The following is a 16,693-nucleotide window of genomic DNA, read 5'->3' on the forward strand; positions in this document are numbered from 1 at the left end:
TTATCCTCTGACCACTACATGGTACAACACACACACACACACACACACGTGTGCGTGCACGCGTGCGCACACACACACACACAATGTTTCTTAAAGAGATTAATCGCATTTTCACATTTTATTCCCAAATGATTGAATATTAAATGGTAGTTATGTTATAATTTAGGGCATAAGACATATACATTTAAATCTGAGTATAAAATTGCTCCTTCTGTCCAATTGTTCCATCTATGTTGTTCCTCAAATGTATAGATATTATAACATATATAAATGTATAGTTATTGTGTATTGTATAAATGTATATATTATAACATGTATAAACATACAGATATTATAGCACATATATTATGACATGTATAAATGTGTATATATTATAGCATATATACTAATATAGATATATAATATAGTACAGATGTTATAGCATATATAAGTGCAGTATATGCAATGAATGTGTAATACTTGTTAGCAAGTGAATATTATTTTTCCCCATATCTAATACAGATTAATTAATTTATTTTTAAATTGATTTTTATTGAACTATACATTTTTCTCTGTTCCCCCCTTCCTCTTCCCTACCCTTCAGCCCTCTCCTATGGTCCCCATGCTCCCAATTTGCTCAGGAGATCTTGTCTTTTTCTACTTCCCATGTTGATTATATCCATGTATGTCTCTCTTAGGGTCCTCATTGTTGTCTAGGTTCTCTGGAGTTGTGAATTGTGGCCTGTTTTTCTTTGGTTTATGTCTAAGAGCCACTTATGAGTCAGTACATATGTATTTGTCTTTCTTGGTCTGGGTTACCTCACTCAATATGATGTTTTCTAGATCCATCCATTTGCCTGCAAATTTCAAGATGTCATTATTTTTTCTGCTGTGTAGTACTCCATTGTGTAAATGTACCTTATTTTTCCTTATCCATTCTTCGATTGAGGGGCACTTAGGTTGTTTCCAGGTTCTGGCTATGACAAACAATGTGCTGTGAACATAGTTGAGCACATGTCCTTGTGACACGATTCACCATCCTTTGGGTGTATACCCAAAAGTGATATTACTGGGTCTTGAGAAAAGTTGTTTCCTAATTTTTTGAAAATTTGCCACGCTGATATCCAAAGGGCTGTACAAGTTTGCATTCCCACCAGCAGTGCAGGAGTATTCCCTTTACCCCACATCTTTTCCAGCATAAGTTGTCATCAGTGTTTTTGATCTTGGCCATTCTTACAGGTGTAAGATGGAATCTCAGAGTTGTTTTGATTTGCATTTTTCTGATAACTAAGGATGTTGAGCATTTCCTTAAGTGTCTTTCAGCCATTTTAGATTCCTCTGTTGAGAGTTCTCTGTTTAGGTCTGTATCCCATTTTTTATTGGATTATTTGTTCTTTTGATGAGCAATTTCTTGAGTTCTTTGTATATTTTGGAGATCAGACCTCTGTTGATCTGTGGGGTTGGTGAAGATCTTTTCCCATTCTATAGGCTGCCATTTTGTCTTGTTGACTGTGTTCTTTGCTTTACAGAAGCTTTTCAGTTTCAGGAAGTCCCATTTATTAATTGTTTCTCTCAGTGTCTGTACTACTGGGGTTATATTTAGGAAGTGGTTCCCTGTGCCAATAATTTCAAGTGTACTTCCCACTTTTTCTTCTATAAGTTCAGTTGGTTGGCTTTATGTTGAGGTCTTTGATCCATTTGGACTTGAATTTTGTGCATGGGGATAAATATGGATCTATTTTCATTCTTCTACATGTTGATATCATTATGCCAGTACCATTTGTTGAATACTCTTTCTTTTTTCCATTTTATATTTATTGCTTCTTTGTCAAAAATTAGGTGTTCATAGGTATGTGGATTGATATCCAGGTCTTTGATTTGGTTCCATTGGTCTTCCTGTCTGTTTTTATCCCAGTACCAGGCTATTTTCAGTACTGTAGCTCTGTAGTAGAGTTTAAAGTCAGGGATTGTGATGCCTCCAGAAGTATCTATATTGTACAGGATTGTTTTGGCTATCCTGAGTGTTTTGGTTTTCCATATGAAGTTGAGTATTGCTCTTTTGAGGTCTGTGAAGAAATTTGCTGGGATTTTGATGGGCATTGCAATGAATCTGTAGTTTGCTTTAGGTAAGTTTGCCATTTTTACTATGTCAACTCCACCTACCCAAAAGCATGGGAGATCTTTCCATTTTCTGTTGTCTTCTTCAATTTCTTCCTTCAAAGATTTAAAGTTCTTGTCATACAAGTTCACGAGTGAGATTGGTCTGTAATTCTCTTTCTTAGTAATGTCTTTATGTGGTTTGGGTATCAGGGTAATTATAGCCTCATAAAAAGAGTTTGGCGATGTTCCTTCTGTTTCTATTGTGTGGAACAATTTGAGGAGTATTGGTATTAGTTCTTCTTTGAAAATCCTGTTGAATTCTGAGCTGAAACCATCTGGTCCTGGGCTTTTTTTTTTTTTTTTTTTTTGGTTGGGAGACTTTGAGGACGGTTTCTATTTCTTTAGCAGTTTTAGGTCTATTTAATTTGCTTATCTGGTCTTGATTTAATTTTAGTAAGTGATATTTATCCAGAAAGTTCCAATTTTGTGGAGTACAGATTTTCGAAATATGACTTAATGATTCTCTGGATTTCCTCTGAGTCTGTTGTTATGTCCTCCTTTTCATTTCTGATTTTGTTAATTTGGATATTCTCTCTCTGCCTTTTGGTTAGTTTGGATAAAGGTTTGTCTATTTTGTTGATTTACTTGAAAAACCAGCTCTTTGTCTCATTGATTCTTTGTATTGTTTTCTCAGTTTCTATTTTGTTGATTTTTAGCTCTCTGATTATTTACTGTCATCTAGTTCTCCTGGGTAAATTTGCTTCTTTTTGTTCTAGAGTTTTCAAATATTCTGTTAATTCTCTAGTGTGGGATTTTTCCAGCTTCTTTATGTAGGCATTAGTGCTATGTACTTTCTTCTTAACACTGCTTTCATTGTGTCCCATAATTTTGGGTATGTTGTGTGGTCATTTTCATTGAATTTTAGGAAGTCTTTAATTTTTTTCCTTCATTTCTTCCTTGACCCACCGATGCTTCAGGTGAGCATTGTTTAATTCCCATGTGTTTGTGGGCTTTCTGAATTAGTGTTGCTGTTGAATTCTAATTTTAAGCCTTGGTGATCCGATAAGATACATGGGGTTATTCCAATTTTTTGGTATCTGTTGAGATTTGTTTTGTTATCTAGTATGTGGTCAATTTTTGAGGAGGTAGCATGAGGTGCTGAGAAGAAGGTACATTCTTTATATTTAGATGGAATGTTCTATAGATGTCTGTTAAGTCCTTTTGAGTCATAACACCTGTTAGTTCCTTTATTTCTCTGACAGACCTTTCCAGAGGTGAGAGTAGGGTATTGAAGTTCCCCACTATTAGTGTGTGTAGTTTAATATGTAATTTAAACTTTAGAAGTGTTTCTTTTACATGTGAGGGTACTCTTGTATTCGAGGTTCAGATGTTCAGTATTGAGATTTCCTCTTAATGGATTTTTCCTGTGACTAATATGAAATGTCCTTATTTGTCTCTTTTGATTGATTTTAGTTTGAAGCCTATTTTGTTCAATATCAGCTTGTTTCTTAGGTCCACTTAATTGGAAAATTCTTTTCCAACCCTTTACTCTGAGGCTATGTCTGTCTTTGAGGTTGAGGTGTGTTTCTTATATGCAGAAGAAGGGCAGATTCTGTTTTCATATCCAATCTATTAGCCTGTGTCTTTTTAATAGGTGAGTTGAATCCATTTATATTAAAGGGATATTAATGACCAGTGATTGCTATCTCTTGTTATTTTAGTTTTCATTGTTGGTGATGTTATTTTGTGTGTTTCTATAATTCCCTTGGCTTGTGCTTTCTTTATTGTCTCTATTTCTATTTTCAAGTCTTGAATAGTTTCTTTCATATGTTTGATTGCTTTTTTCTTGGTTTTCTTTAAGGGAGTTGTTGATGTCTTCCAATTTTTTGTTTGTCTTTTTCTCCATTTCTTTAGGGGAATTTTTTATTTCCTATTTAAGGGTCTCAAACATTCTCCTAAAGTTATTTTTAGGTCATTTTCTTCTGTTTCATCTATATTTAGTTGCTTAAGTCTTGCTGTTGTAGAGCCACTAATTTTTCCTGGTGTTATGTTGCTCTTTATAGTGTGATGTGTGTTCTTGCCTTGTCTACCCATCTTTTCCTCTGACTGTGTAGTTGGAGGTCTTTCAGGCCTGCTCCCAGAGATTGCTTGCTTGGGGCTCTTTCTGCTGAGGTTGCTGCTTTGGGCCTACTCTGGCAGAGGTCACTAGCTTAGGCCTGCTCCAGCAGAGGTGCCTGGTGGATGTCATTGGCTCAGGCCTACTACCTCAGAGGTTGCTGAGTCACACCTAGTGCAGCAGAGGTCTCTGGTTTCCTCAGCAGTGACTCCCTTGTACCTGCTCCCGTGGAGTTCCCTACCTCAGGCCTGCTCTGGTGGAGGTCACTGGCTCAGACCTGTTTCCATAGATGTCCCTGGCCTGGGCCCGCTCCCACGGAGGTCCCTGACTTGGGCCTGTCCCGCAGAGGTCTCTGGCTCTGGCCTACTCCCTTGAAGGTCAAGTGAATATTCTTAAATCTTCCTTTCTTCATGAGACATATTCTTAGCAAGATATATTCAACAGAGCATTTACATCTCAGGAACTTATGTGGATGATTATTCAATTCTTCATATCAAATCATCGCTTTTATTTCTAAAACTGAAGTTGAAAAACTATATTCAGAATTTCTGATTTTCAGAGCTAAACTCATAAAATTGATACTTTACCAAAAGAGATAAAATAATAATATGCAAAAAGTTAAAAAGATCTTTGCCAAAAATCTTAACCATGGATAGCAGGACAGTGTGAATGTGATCTCTCTCTCTCTGTCTGTCTCTCATTTTGCACGTACTCAGAACTGCCTATTTCTGGGAGCCTGGCCTCAATCTGAACTCAGCATATGCTGCAGGAAACCACTGTCCAGCTACTGCATCAAGCTCACCCTGTTACTGTGATTGCCACTGAAAATTACAGGTTCCCCTGGCTATGCCAAGGAACAAGGGAGCAATGTCTGGGAGGAACTCACAGCTCTGAGGCTGTATTTTGGATGTGGTTTGCATAGGTTCCACAATGGCTTGTGTGTTGAAAATACCTTGTGGGGTATTGTGAGAGTGGAAATATAACCTGACTGTGGTATTTGGAGGCCAAGCACTTGGGTGTTGACTAGGATGGTATGAGAGTCATCAGCACAAAAAATCTAGGATTGAATGCTGGAAGCTTTGTAAGAAAAGAGACGAAGAGTCATCCCTGTCTCCTGCCATGTGATAACCTGTACTATCTCAGCGTTAAGACCTATGCACAAGGAGACCATCACCAGACACAGGCCCTTGACCATGGGACAAAAGCATGCTTCAAACTAAGCCTAATTTCTTTATATAATTACCAGTTTGGGGTATTTTGCAATAGTAAGAAAAATGGACTAATATCCCATAAAATGTTTTAGAGCACAGAGGCACACCATTAGTCACTTCCCTTGTTGCTATGACAAAGCACCCAAAAGAAGCAGCTTACGGGAGGAAGGACTCATTTGGGCTCAAGGTCTAGGAGTACAGTCCACTGTGACGAAAGACATCGCGGCTGGAGTGTGAGGCTGTTTGCTCACATCTGGGAAGATCAGGAAGCAGCAACAGGGAGTGCCAGGGGCTGCTGGCTGTTTTCTCTATTTTAATTCAGTCCGGAACTCCAGCCCAGGGGTTGGTACCACCCTCAGGTGGGATAGGTTTTCTTCTGTTAATTAACCCTCCCTGGAAACATCCTCACAGACGCACCCAAAGGAGGTGTCTCGTTAAAGCTCTAGATGTTTCTTAATCCAATGGAGCTGGCAATGGAAATGAATTATCACCTATACTATCTAATCACCTTGCTAATAAAGCTGCTACCCTGGGCCCAGAAGCAACACCTCTCTTCCATGACCCTCAAACTAAAGAGCCATGCTGTCCTGCCCCGCAGCCTGTGGTCATGCTACTGGCCAGCAAGGCCAGTAGCTTATGTTGCTCATTCACTCCTTCCAAGATTCAAGTGGCTGTGCGGGTCTGGCATACGCGGAGGCCCTTAGCCAGTTCTCACCGCGGCAAGCTCTCAGGCTTTCCCACGGCAGAGCAATAAGGCACAGTAAAAGAAGGGAAGTCATGGGACGAGCCCGCCTGCAGCCTCATGTCTCCTGATGATGTGTCCCAGCAGATATAGGAATGACGGCCAGGAAACAGCTGGAATTGGGCTGTGATCTACGCAGTCAGGCAGAGAAGACGCTCCAGTGGGAGAAATGTCCAGAAAACTTCACACTAGCAGAAGCTTGAGGCCAGTAGAATTTGCTGTCCAATGGTCAACCTCCCTGCTTTGCCCAAGACTTGGGGCTTCGCAGAACATCAGACTTTTAACAATGGAATTCGGAATGGGTTCCACAGACTAGCTTGGGTTGGGTATGGTAACTTTATGATAACTCTCACTACCCGCTAACTCACTCACTTCGCTCAGATTCTACTCTCGTGGAGCAATTTCGGGACTTAATTTGGCTTCCCAGGCATTCAGGGGAAAATGCTGAGGCCAGACCGAACAAAAAGAGAAGAAAGCCAGCTGAGTACAAGTGGTCACCTTCCTGTGCCCGTTCACTGCAGATGCGATGCGACCATTGCCTGCCCCTCCTGCCACCCTGCCTTCCCTGCCATGAGCCCCAGATGTTTTTTAATGTGTTATTTCTACATGTATAGGTATTTCGCCTTGTTTTTCTTCCACTGGGGCTCCCTGCAGGCAGAGTGCTGTACTCACGCCCACCTGTTCTTGAGCCCAGTTACAACAGGTTCAGCCCCTACAGTGTTTGCCGATCATGTGTCTAGTCTAAAGTGCCTTTTGCTACCTCTTGAAACGGTGCCCATCTTAGAAAATAGATTTACTTTTATTGTATTATTTTATGTTACGTGTGTTTTGCCTGCATGTGTCTTGATGCAACTTGTGTGAACCTGGTGCCTGCAGAGCCAGAAGAGGGGATCAGCGCCCCTGGAACTGGAGTTACAGGTGTTTGTGAAGTCCCCATGTGGGTGCTAGAAATTAAACCAGGTCCTCCGAAAGAGCAACCAGTGCTCTTAACTGCCGAGAGATCATTCCCTCCTTGACAGCGTCTATATTTAAAGGCATAACTCAAATGCCACATCCCCAAACCTGCCTCGATTTTCCTCCTCCTAACCAGCTAGTTAGGTCCTCCTCTGCTCGCAAAGGACTCATTGCCTCAGCTCTGACACCGGTCAGTGGACTTGTACACCTGTCTGCCTCCTCTGGATTTGAAGTCTTTTGAGGGCTAACTCTTGTATTACCAGTTTCTGTACATTCAGGGATTACTACTCTAATTTTTCAAAATGAATTGGATTATCCTGGCACTAGAGAAACCTTCTAAGCTTCTTGGACAGGCTTTCTGGAGCAGGCTGGCCAGAGTCCCAGGAGTCCAGAACACTTGGCAGAGACGCAGGGAGAGCAGCCCCACGCCTGCCTCCCTCGTCTTCCTCTATTTACTTCCTTTCCTTTCCATCTGAAAATGCACAAGAACATTCGTCATCCCAGCCAGACTCATGCTGGGAACAAACAGAATGAGGCTTTGAGAGTCCAGGTTTATTGCGTGGTTTGAACAAAATAGCACTGGCTATACCATGTGCTCATGTACAAAAAGCAATCTCTGAACGTTACTGAAGAACATTGACGTTACAGCTGAGGGGGCCGATTTGTACTGGCTTCTGATACAGAAATGGTCCTGCGCAGTGAGCCACACAGCCCCTGATTCAGAAACAGTCCTACATGATGAGCCATGCAGCCCCTGATGCAGAGACGGTCCTGCGTGATGAGCCATGCAGCCTCTGAGATTGCCTCAGGAACTAGGTAGCTCTGTGGTGACTGACATTTAAGTGTCTGCTACTCTGCTGTGAAGTGACTGAGCATTGGTGACACCTGAGTCCTCTAGCTGTGCAGTTCCGGGGCATTCTGATTCCGTGACTCACTCCAGTGTGCAAAGAAGAGGAGGCTGCCACTGAGTCACAGGCCTGCTCTTCTGGCGGTGCTGAGAGGCCGGCGTCACAGGGGTCAAAGGAAAGCCTAGCCCTCTAACACAGTCAGAAGTATATCTTTTCTACTTTTTCCTTCTTTTTCTGTAGTGCAGGCTGGTCTGGAACTCACTAGGTAGCCCAAGTTGGCCTGGTATTCACAGCAATCCTCCTGCCTCCACCTCACAAGTACTGAAATTAGAGGTCCACCACCCTGGACTCTGCTATGTCTTGAGATGTCTATGGCCAGGGCTTTTCATAAAAGTTGAACTGATCACTACTTTAAAGTTCCTTTCCTTGGTCAACCAAGGCCATGCCCTAGGGCTGATGAAGCCAGTAGGGAGGGGTGACCCTGCCTTGACTCCTCTATGACACACAGAAGCAACACTGCTCCTCAGATGCCAGCTAGTCTTTATGTCCATAATAAATTATTCTAAGATTTAAAGCTATCTGGCCCTTATCCCAGAAGAGAAGAAAACTCTCCCTTAGGAGAGTTTCTCTCATAGGGAAATTCAGAAGACTCTCTAGGAGCAAACCTACAGTGGCCAAAACGACATGCCCACAGCCAGCTGTTCCCACATCATTTCGTGCACTTCTCTAGGCATCACCTGCCAACAATGTCTGAGCAGAATCTCAGAATTCTAGTTTTTCTTTTGTGCCTTGGTATCTGAGCCTTGACCTCCTCTCCTGGAGAGCTCTTTTCACTCTTCCAACAAGTCAACAGTGCTGGGTTAGCGTGTGTGTGTGTGTGTGTGTGTGTGTGCCCACAGGCGTTTGCAATCAGATACTGAACAAAAAGCAATTCAACAGAGGAAGGGGTTATTTTGGCTCACTGTTGAAACCCTATGGTCGGGCTATTATGGTCAAGAAGGTTCGGCAATGTGGCTGTGGCAATGGGAACATGAGGTGGCTGCTATAGCACCAGCAGTCAAGAAGGTGAGCCAGGATGGAAGCAGATTCTAAGCGACTCTTCCCACCCCTGCTGATCCATTTCCTCCGGGTAGGTCCATCTAAGGACCCGTAATTTCCCCCAAACAGTGTCATATCTGGGAACTACCTATCCAGATACATGAACCTGTGAGGGACTTATCCCATTTAAAACATAAAGATTACCAGCCACGTGGGACGCCTGCCTCCCTCCCTCCACCAGTCACTCTGGGATATCCACCGCTTCCTTCCCAAAGCAGCTAGCTTGTGCTGGTCATTCAGGAATCGAAGGTTCTCCCCAGCAATAACTCATGTATGGGAAAGCTCTTGGTGGTGATGTGAGCTCATTATTATTACATCACTGTCCCCAAATACCTGACGGAAATCACACGAGGGAGGAAAGGCTTATTTGGCCTCCTAGTCTCAGAGGGGTTTGTTGTGGTGAGAACGCTCCATTAGGATTCACTGGGTTCTTCGTGTTGGGAGCAGGAGGCGGCTACTTGCTGACGCCACCACAGTTCCCACAACCCCCCGAGACAGCTCCATCTGTGCCGACACACGGGTCTGGGAGACATGTCACATTCGAACTGCAGTTTTCACAGTCACTCTGTCTACAAAGTCGGGTTAAGGTGACAAAACTGGGTCGTGAACACACCTATTAGGAGCCTGTAAAGGAGGTGTCAGTAATGGGTGACGGCCTTTGAGTCAGGTGTGTGGCTGTAGGGACAGCCGTATAGAAGAGCTGGGAAGTAACTAAGTTGTAAAATCACGTGGCTCTGAGGTTGGTCTGTGTGCGTGTCCTGAGTGCGGGGATCAGCGAAGCCACCAAGGCTGACATCATTGGATTAGGGCAGAAAGAGACAAGAGGAGGGGGCAGAGACAGGTTGCACTGGCTAGGGGGAGTGTGTTAACAGTGGTCACTAACCTCTCTGGCTTCCTGGCTTCCTTGCTTCTTTCATGCTCCAACTCAAAGTCACCCATCTCTGCTACACACACACACACACACACACACACACACACACACACACACTCACATACCTTCCTTAAATGTTCTAGACCTAAAATAGTCCACAAACTCTCATCTGAATAGTGACGGAAAGAGCAAAACATTGAGGCTGGAAAGAATGTGGGGTGCAGTCCACGAACCTGTGCAAACCTGAGTGTGCCTCCTCATCTCTCCGCACGCCACTTTCACTTTCTTTCCATGAAATGAAATGTTTGTACCTTGGCTACATTTGTTTGGGCTGCCTTTGTTTAATTGTGTGAAGATGTGCTGCCTCTGTTTCACCTTGCCTGCCTAAAGTACTGATTACTCTAATAAAGGGCTGCATGGCCAATAGCTAGGCCCAGAAAGGATAGGCGTGGCTGGCAGGCAGAGAGAATAGAAGAAATCTAGGCTCGGAAAGAACAAAAAGAACAAGAGCAGAACAAGGGAGACACCCAAAGCCAGCGAGGCGGCCGCCAAGCAGCAGACACAGAGTAGGACATACAGAAAGAAAGGTAAAGAGCCCCAAGGCTAAAAGTGGATAAAGAGAAGCAGATTAATTTAAGTTTAAAAAAAAGCTAGCCAGAAATGAGCATAAGCTAAGGCTGAGTATTCATAACTACTTAGAGGTCTCTGTGTCATGATTTGGGAGCTGGTTGGTGCTCCCCTCCCCAAAAAAGAAAGCCTGCCACAGACCTAATGTTGTCTAAGGTAATTGACACAGCATACTTAAAATAGAATGCTACTGCCAAACCAAAGAAGTCTTGAACATAAAGGGCACCAAAAAGTTCCCTTCACTGTGGTGTTTATTCATTTAACTTGACCAGTTTCTATTGATTATAGTTCAATATATGGATGCTTATTTTTCAGATTTATTTATTTTACTTTATGTGTATGAATAGCTTACCTGCACATTTCATGTGTGCACCTGAATGCCTATTAGATCTCCTGGAACTGGAGTTACAGAAGGTTGTGAGCCATGACGTGGGTGCTGGGAAGTGAACCTGGATCCTATGCAAGAATAGCAAGGACTCTCAACCTCTGAGCCGGATCTCCATTGTCCCACGTACAAACTGAACGTCGGAGCTTATGGGGTGACGTGACCTGCCCTCTGTGATGTCATTTAATCCCCACATTTTTCATCAGCCTGCAGTGTCTAAGGTCATGTGGGAGAAAAGAAGCAGAAGCTCATGACTACACGGAGCACACCCGAGTGACACAGTAGAGGTGTGCAGCTGACCCAACAACTCCCGCCTGCTTCAAATTCTTTTTCTTTGCTTTCAGAGAAGCTGCTGAACATCTGGCTTCTCTGTCACGCTGGTGACAGGAGAGAAATGAGTCAGGTGGCTGCCGTTTCCCCCGGTGTTTGATAAGCTTTTATTTCACAATAATAACAAGTCTTCGACAGTGACTTTCTTTCAAAAGTCTGCCATGTGCCTTGGCCCAGCAGTTTCCCTTCCTTGCCAAATAATTGAAGGTCTCTTTCTCCCCAGGGCAGTTTTCAAGTCGAAGCTGCATGCTGGCGTTCTTTCTCCAGAGTTCAACATCCAGCCTCCGTTTACTGGAAATGAGTTGGAGAGGGGAAGAAAAGGAAAAATCCCACAGCTATACTTTTTTCCACCCTATTGTTCTTAGCCCATCACTCCAGCTGAGTCTATGAAATTTTCATCATAAAATTCCACGACTTCAGAAAATGGAATAGCATCGTGGGCTGTCACAAGAGAAAAAATTGACACCCTACACTTGATGCCTGGGGAGATTAACACTCCACAGGACAATTTACTTAAGGCATTTCTGAGAGTATACACCACCAAAGAGAAGAGAAATGAAAAAAGTTCACCAAATGGGACCCAGAATGCAATCCCTGGCCTGCAGCCCTGCAGATCTGATCAGAAACAAGCCAGGAGACTTGGCGAGTCCTGGGCTTTGCACCCCACCTCCCAGACTTCAGATGGTTTCAAAGAGAGACTGATGAGATTTTGACTTAAATTCCTAAGAGAAGCTTGACCTGGTGGCTCACAGCAGTAATCCTAATCTCCATACTTCAGAGATGGAGGTAGAAGAATCAGGAGTTGAAGGCCAACCTTAGTTACACAGGGAGGTAGGGCAGCCTGGGCTACACGAGGCTCTGTCTCTAAATATTTAAATAAACTAAAATAATAATTTCCCCCAAAGAGAGTAAAAAGAAAACATTCAACAGCCTCTATTTAGACTGTGCTGTCTTCTGCCTGTCCCTAGTCTGTCAATCTTGCTTCTTGTGAGTCCTTCCTGCGTGGTTGTCAACCATGTGTGTCAGGAATGTGGCTGATGCACAACCATGAGAAACTTTGGGAAATGTATGGCTGAATGAGAAAGAAAAAGGAGAGAGAGAGAGAGAGAGAGAGAGAGAGAGAGAGAGAGAAAGAAAGTCTGATGCCAATTGGGAGGGAAGAAGTAAAAAGAAATCTTGATCTAATTTCACATTTTCATATTCAAGTTTCAGGATCCAAAAACTGGTTGGAGGCAGAATATGGCCTGGCTCCCTGAGACTTCCCTCATGTCAGATTTGCCTAGTTGAGCTAATTGACCTAAGTCAGGTAAAAGCCAGATAGGAAGGGGTAGCAGCGTGTACTGTAAGGGATGGTGAAATGATCCGCTCCAGATGGCTATTGACAACCATACTGAGTAAGCCAATTTGAGTTTTTTGTCCTTTTATTAATGCCCAGACCAAGAGTGGGCTTGTGTCTCTGAAAAATCTCTTGTTTCCTGGCCTCAGGAGTACCTTATTACTCTTATTTTAAAAGATAAATCCATAATTGCATCAGTGTTTGAAGTTAGATTAGTAAGAGTTTCGGGGTGGCCTAGTAACATCTGCTTTCTCTGTAAAGCTCAGCAACTGTATGATACTATATGTTATACTTGGTATGTTTTATATATATATATATATATATATGTATATATATAGTTGGTATGATAAACATGATGTACTTTGTGTGTATATATGTATACATACATACACTTGCTAATATATAATTAGTGCACACACACACACGCACACACACACACACACATATATATATATATTTGTATACTTGGTATGATATACATGAGATACTGCTATTCAGATATGACACGACATACGTGGACCATGGTCAAGGTCATGGATAGTCCCAAAAGTGTTGTGAGTGCAATGTGGCTGTTTGGCAGTAGATGGTTAAGAACTGACCAAGTCGGCACAACATAAAGTAAGGACATGATGATGTTGACATTACCTTAGTCATTTCAATGGGAATGGAGACTTGCAGCTACATCCACTCCTACATATCCTGAGTACTGTTTCTTTGGACTGAATTCGCCATCCTAGGAAATTCTGCTGTTGTTACAGTCAAGAAAGCCAGCCCACCTTGGATGAATTGTGAGCTAATCTTGATCTCTGACATGGTGTGAAAAGTCCTCCTATTACATATATATTGTATTGCTTTTATTGGTTAATGAATAAAAAAGGTGGTTTTGGCCAATGGCTTAACAAAATACAGTCAGGCATATATATATATATATATATATATATATATATATATATATATATATATATATATATATGGAGAGAGAGAGAGAGAGAGCCACTGCAGGAGACAAATGCCAGATGCTGGATGGAACTTTACCGGTAGGCCACAGCCATGTGACAATACACCGATTAATAAAAATGGGTTAATTTAATATATAAGAGCTAACAAGCAATAAGCCTAAGTGATGGGCCCAGCAGTATTTTAATTAATACAGATTTCTGTGTGATTATTTCGGGAGTCTGGGTGGCCGGGACACAAACAAGCAGCCTCTGCCTACAAATAAACATAAATAAAATGAAACGAATATAAATATAAACATAAATGAAATATCAATAAAATGGCATGGGAAATTCTTCTGACTATGTGTTCCTTTTACTGGCTAATGAATAAAGCCGTTTCGGTCAGTGGCTTAGCAGAATAGGACGAGGCAGGAGTTTCAAGCAGACAGAAGAGGAGAGAGTAAGAAAAGTTGAGAGAAGCCACATAGCCGCCACAGGAGACAGACGCCTCCTACCGAGCCTGTCGAAACTTTGCTGGTAGGCCACGACCTCATGGTGATGCACAGTATAGTGGAGATGGGTTAGTTTAGGATATAAGAACTAGCTAGAAATATACTTAAGTTATTGGCCAAACAGTATTGCAAACAATATAGTCTCTGTGAGTTTATTTCTGGTCTAAGTGAGCACAGGCACATGGTGAGGGTCCACGTCTCGGGTCTATCTAGGCATGCTGCTATAGTTTGTGTAAAGGTTCAGAGTGGTGGCGGCTCCTGCTCACAAAGACATCCCAAGTTTGACCAGCTGCCTCTAGAAGATGGAAAAGTCTAGAAGCAGACCCTTCTCTGTCATAGCCCGATAACATCATGGGCTCATTTCGGAGTTGGGCATCTGGAAATATAAGGTGGTAAACTTACAATGCTTCAAGTCACAAGACCGTAGTGCCTTTTATAGGCAAAGGGAGATGACGACATTTGGCCTGTTTCTTTAATAAGGATTTAGCACGTGGGGCCAGGAGAGGGCGCTGTGCAGATGGCCATAGAGGCCAGTGGGGACACCTGATCCCCTGAAGTTAGAGTCAGCGTCAGTTGTGAGCTGCCCCACGCGAGTGTTGGGAACAAAACTGCAACCCTCTGCATCTCTATTTAGCGGAGGTTAATAACACATCTTGGCTGCTGACGAGAGGGAGCAAGCCCTCTGTGCTGAGCCCAGCTCCTCGTTCTTGGTGTGCATTTTAACTTGAGTGATCACTAATATAGCCCTGAGGCAACAGCTCTCGTGCTTATCTCCATTTTGCAGATGGAGAAACTGAGGCACAGGGATGCTATCATTTTGTGGCTTCTAAGTCAGCTGGTAAGTTGGCTGCTGTGAGTTTACGCTGGGCACGTCAGAGCTGACCGCCAAGTACAACATCAGTCACACCCTAAAATGATATGTGATCCCATTTCAGCTTGACAGCTTCAAAGTCTATAGCTACTCTCATCTTAAGATACAGAAAGCATGGTACGGCCCCTGAGCTATACCTGTTACAGGACTGTGTACCTTAGTTGTTTCTATACAATTCTTCCTGGCTGGACATTGTCCTGAGATCACCCCCAGGAGGCCCTCAGGAGGTTGGCCTGGTTGTCGAAAGAAGAGAAGTGGAAGGCTAAGGAGTTCCTGTCCCAGGAAGACAGGGAATCAGCAATCAATTGCGAGGAAGAAGATACTTGGGTAGTGGAGCGTGTTGCGCTTCTTGGGTGGACTTCTCCATGATGCACCTATCTGAGCCCCTCATTAACACTCCCGTGGGTGACCCCTCACTCCCACTCCTATAGGTTTGAGCCCAATCACCCATATATAAGCTGGACTCTGGGGAGATGAAACTGGACGATTTTTGTAGCTTCCTGGCCAGCCAGCCTATCCTACTCATCAAGCCCCGAGACCCAGTGAGAGACCCTGCCTTGAACTAGACCAGTGACTCATAGCTATGAACACTTACAAGGAATGGACTAAAGGCTAAACTGTGTGACTCAATGGGCCACACCACAGCTTCCACAAGATTCTTCTCCTCTTTTGGTTTTCGTTTTTGCTTGTTTGGTTGGTTTTTTGTTTTTCTTTTAAATTTTGTTTCGTTGGAAGGGGTGGTTGTGTGGGCAGAAGGAGGAAGCAATGGGACAGGGAGATAAGCGAGATTGTACACACATGCAGAGAGAGAGAGAGAGAGAGGAGGGCTAGAGAGGTAGCTCAGTGATAGAGCTCTTCCCTAGTGTATAAAAGGCCCTAGATTCATTGCCCAGTACTGTAGCAACAGCATGAGCAACAACGAATTTCAATGTGATGAACGACACTCAAGAATAGAGAGAAAAGATGAGGGAGAGGGTTCAAATGCCCAGACTGGAAGACACTATCAGGCTTAACTGTGGTGTCTAGAGGCATGGCTCAGCAGCTAAGAGCATTGACTGCTCTTGTCTGAGACCCAGGTTTAGTTCTCAACACCAGCATGGTGGCTCTCAATCCTATGTAACTCCAGTTGCAGGGGACCCAACACTTGCTTTGGCCTCTGCAATCACAAGGCACACAACCATTCATATAACATTTTAAAAGAAAGATTAACTGAAAAGATTCACATGTGTGCAGAAAAAAAATCACGAGGTCCACATAAACATTTCATTCATTTAGCCAGGATTTACCGCTCACGTACCAAATGCAAGCACTATTTCTAGGTCCTAGGAAGCCCATAGTGAATAAATTATGTGGCGGAATGTGAGGCGTGGTAGGGTCTCAGCAGCAAGCCGGCCGCGGTTCAAGTCTGCAGACAGGGATTCGCATTTCAAGCCATTCCTGTGCCGGCAGACACACCTGCCCTCCCCCAGCCACTGACAGAGGAGCCCAGGGATCAGCTCTGCTAGAATAAATTACCACACCACGGTGTTCATGCATAAAACATGGTACAGAGGGCTGAGAGAGGCTGGGCCCCAGGCTGCTCAGCCCAGCAGTCGCCTTGGGGCCAGTCGGGAGTTAGAGGAAGGGAAGGGAAGGAAAAGGAACGCTAGAGATAAAAGAAGGCAACCGAAAGCTAAGACATAAGAGAGGAGAAAGAGACAAAGAAGAGAGAGAGAGACAGAGACAGAGAGAGAGAGGAAGAGGAGAAGAAGAGGAAAGGACAGAAGAGTAGCTTA

Source organism: Myodes glareolus, chromosome 14 (assembly GCF_982192425.1).
Source record: "Myodes glareolus chromosome 14, mMyoGla1.1, whole genome shotgun sequence".
Taxonomy (NCBI): domain Eukaryota; kingdom Metazoa; phylum Chordata; class Mammalia; order Rodentia; family Cricetidae; genus Myodes; species Myodes glareolus.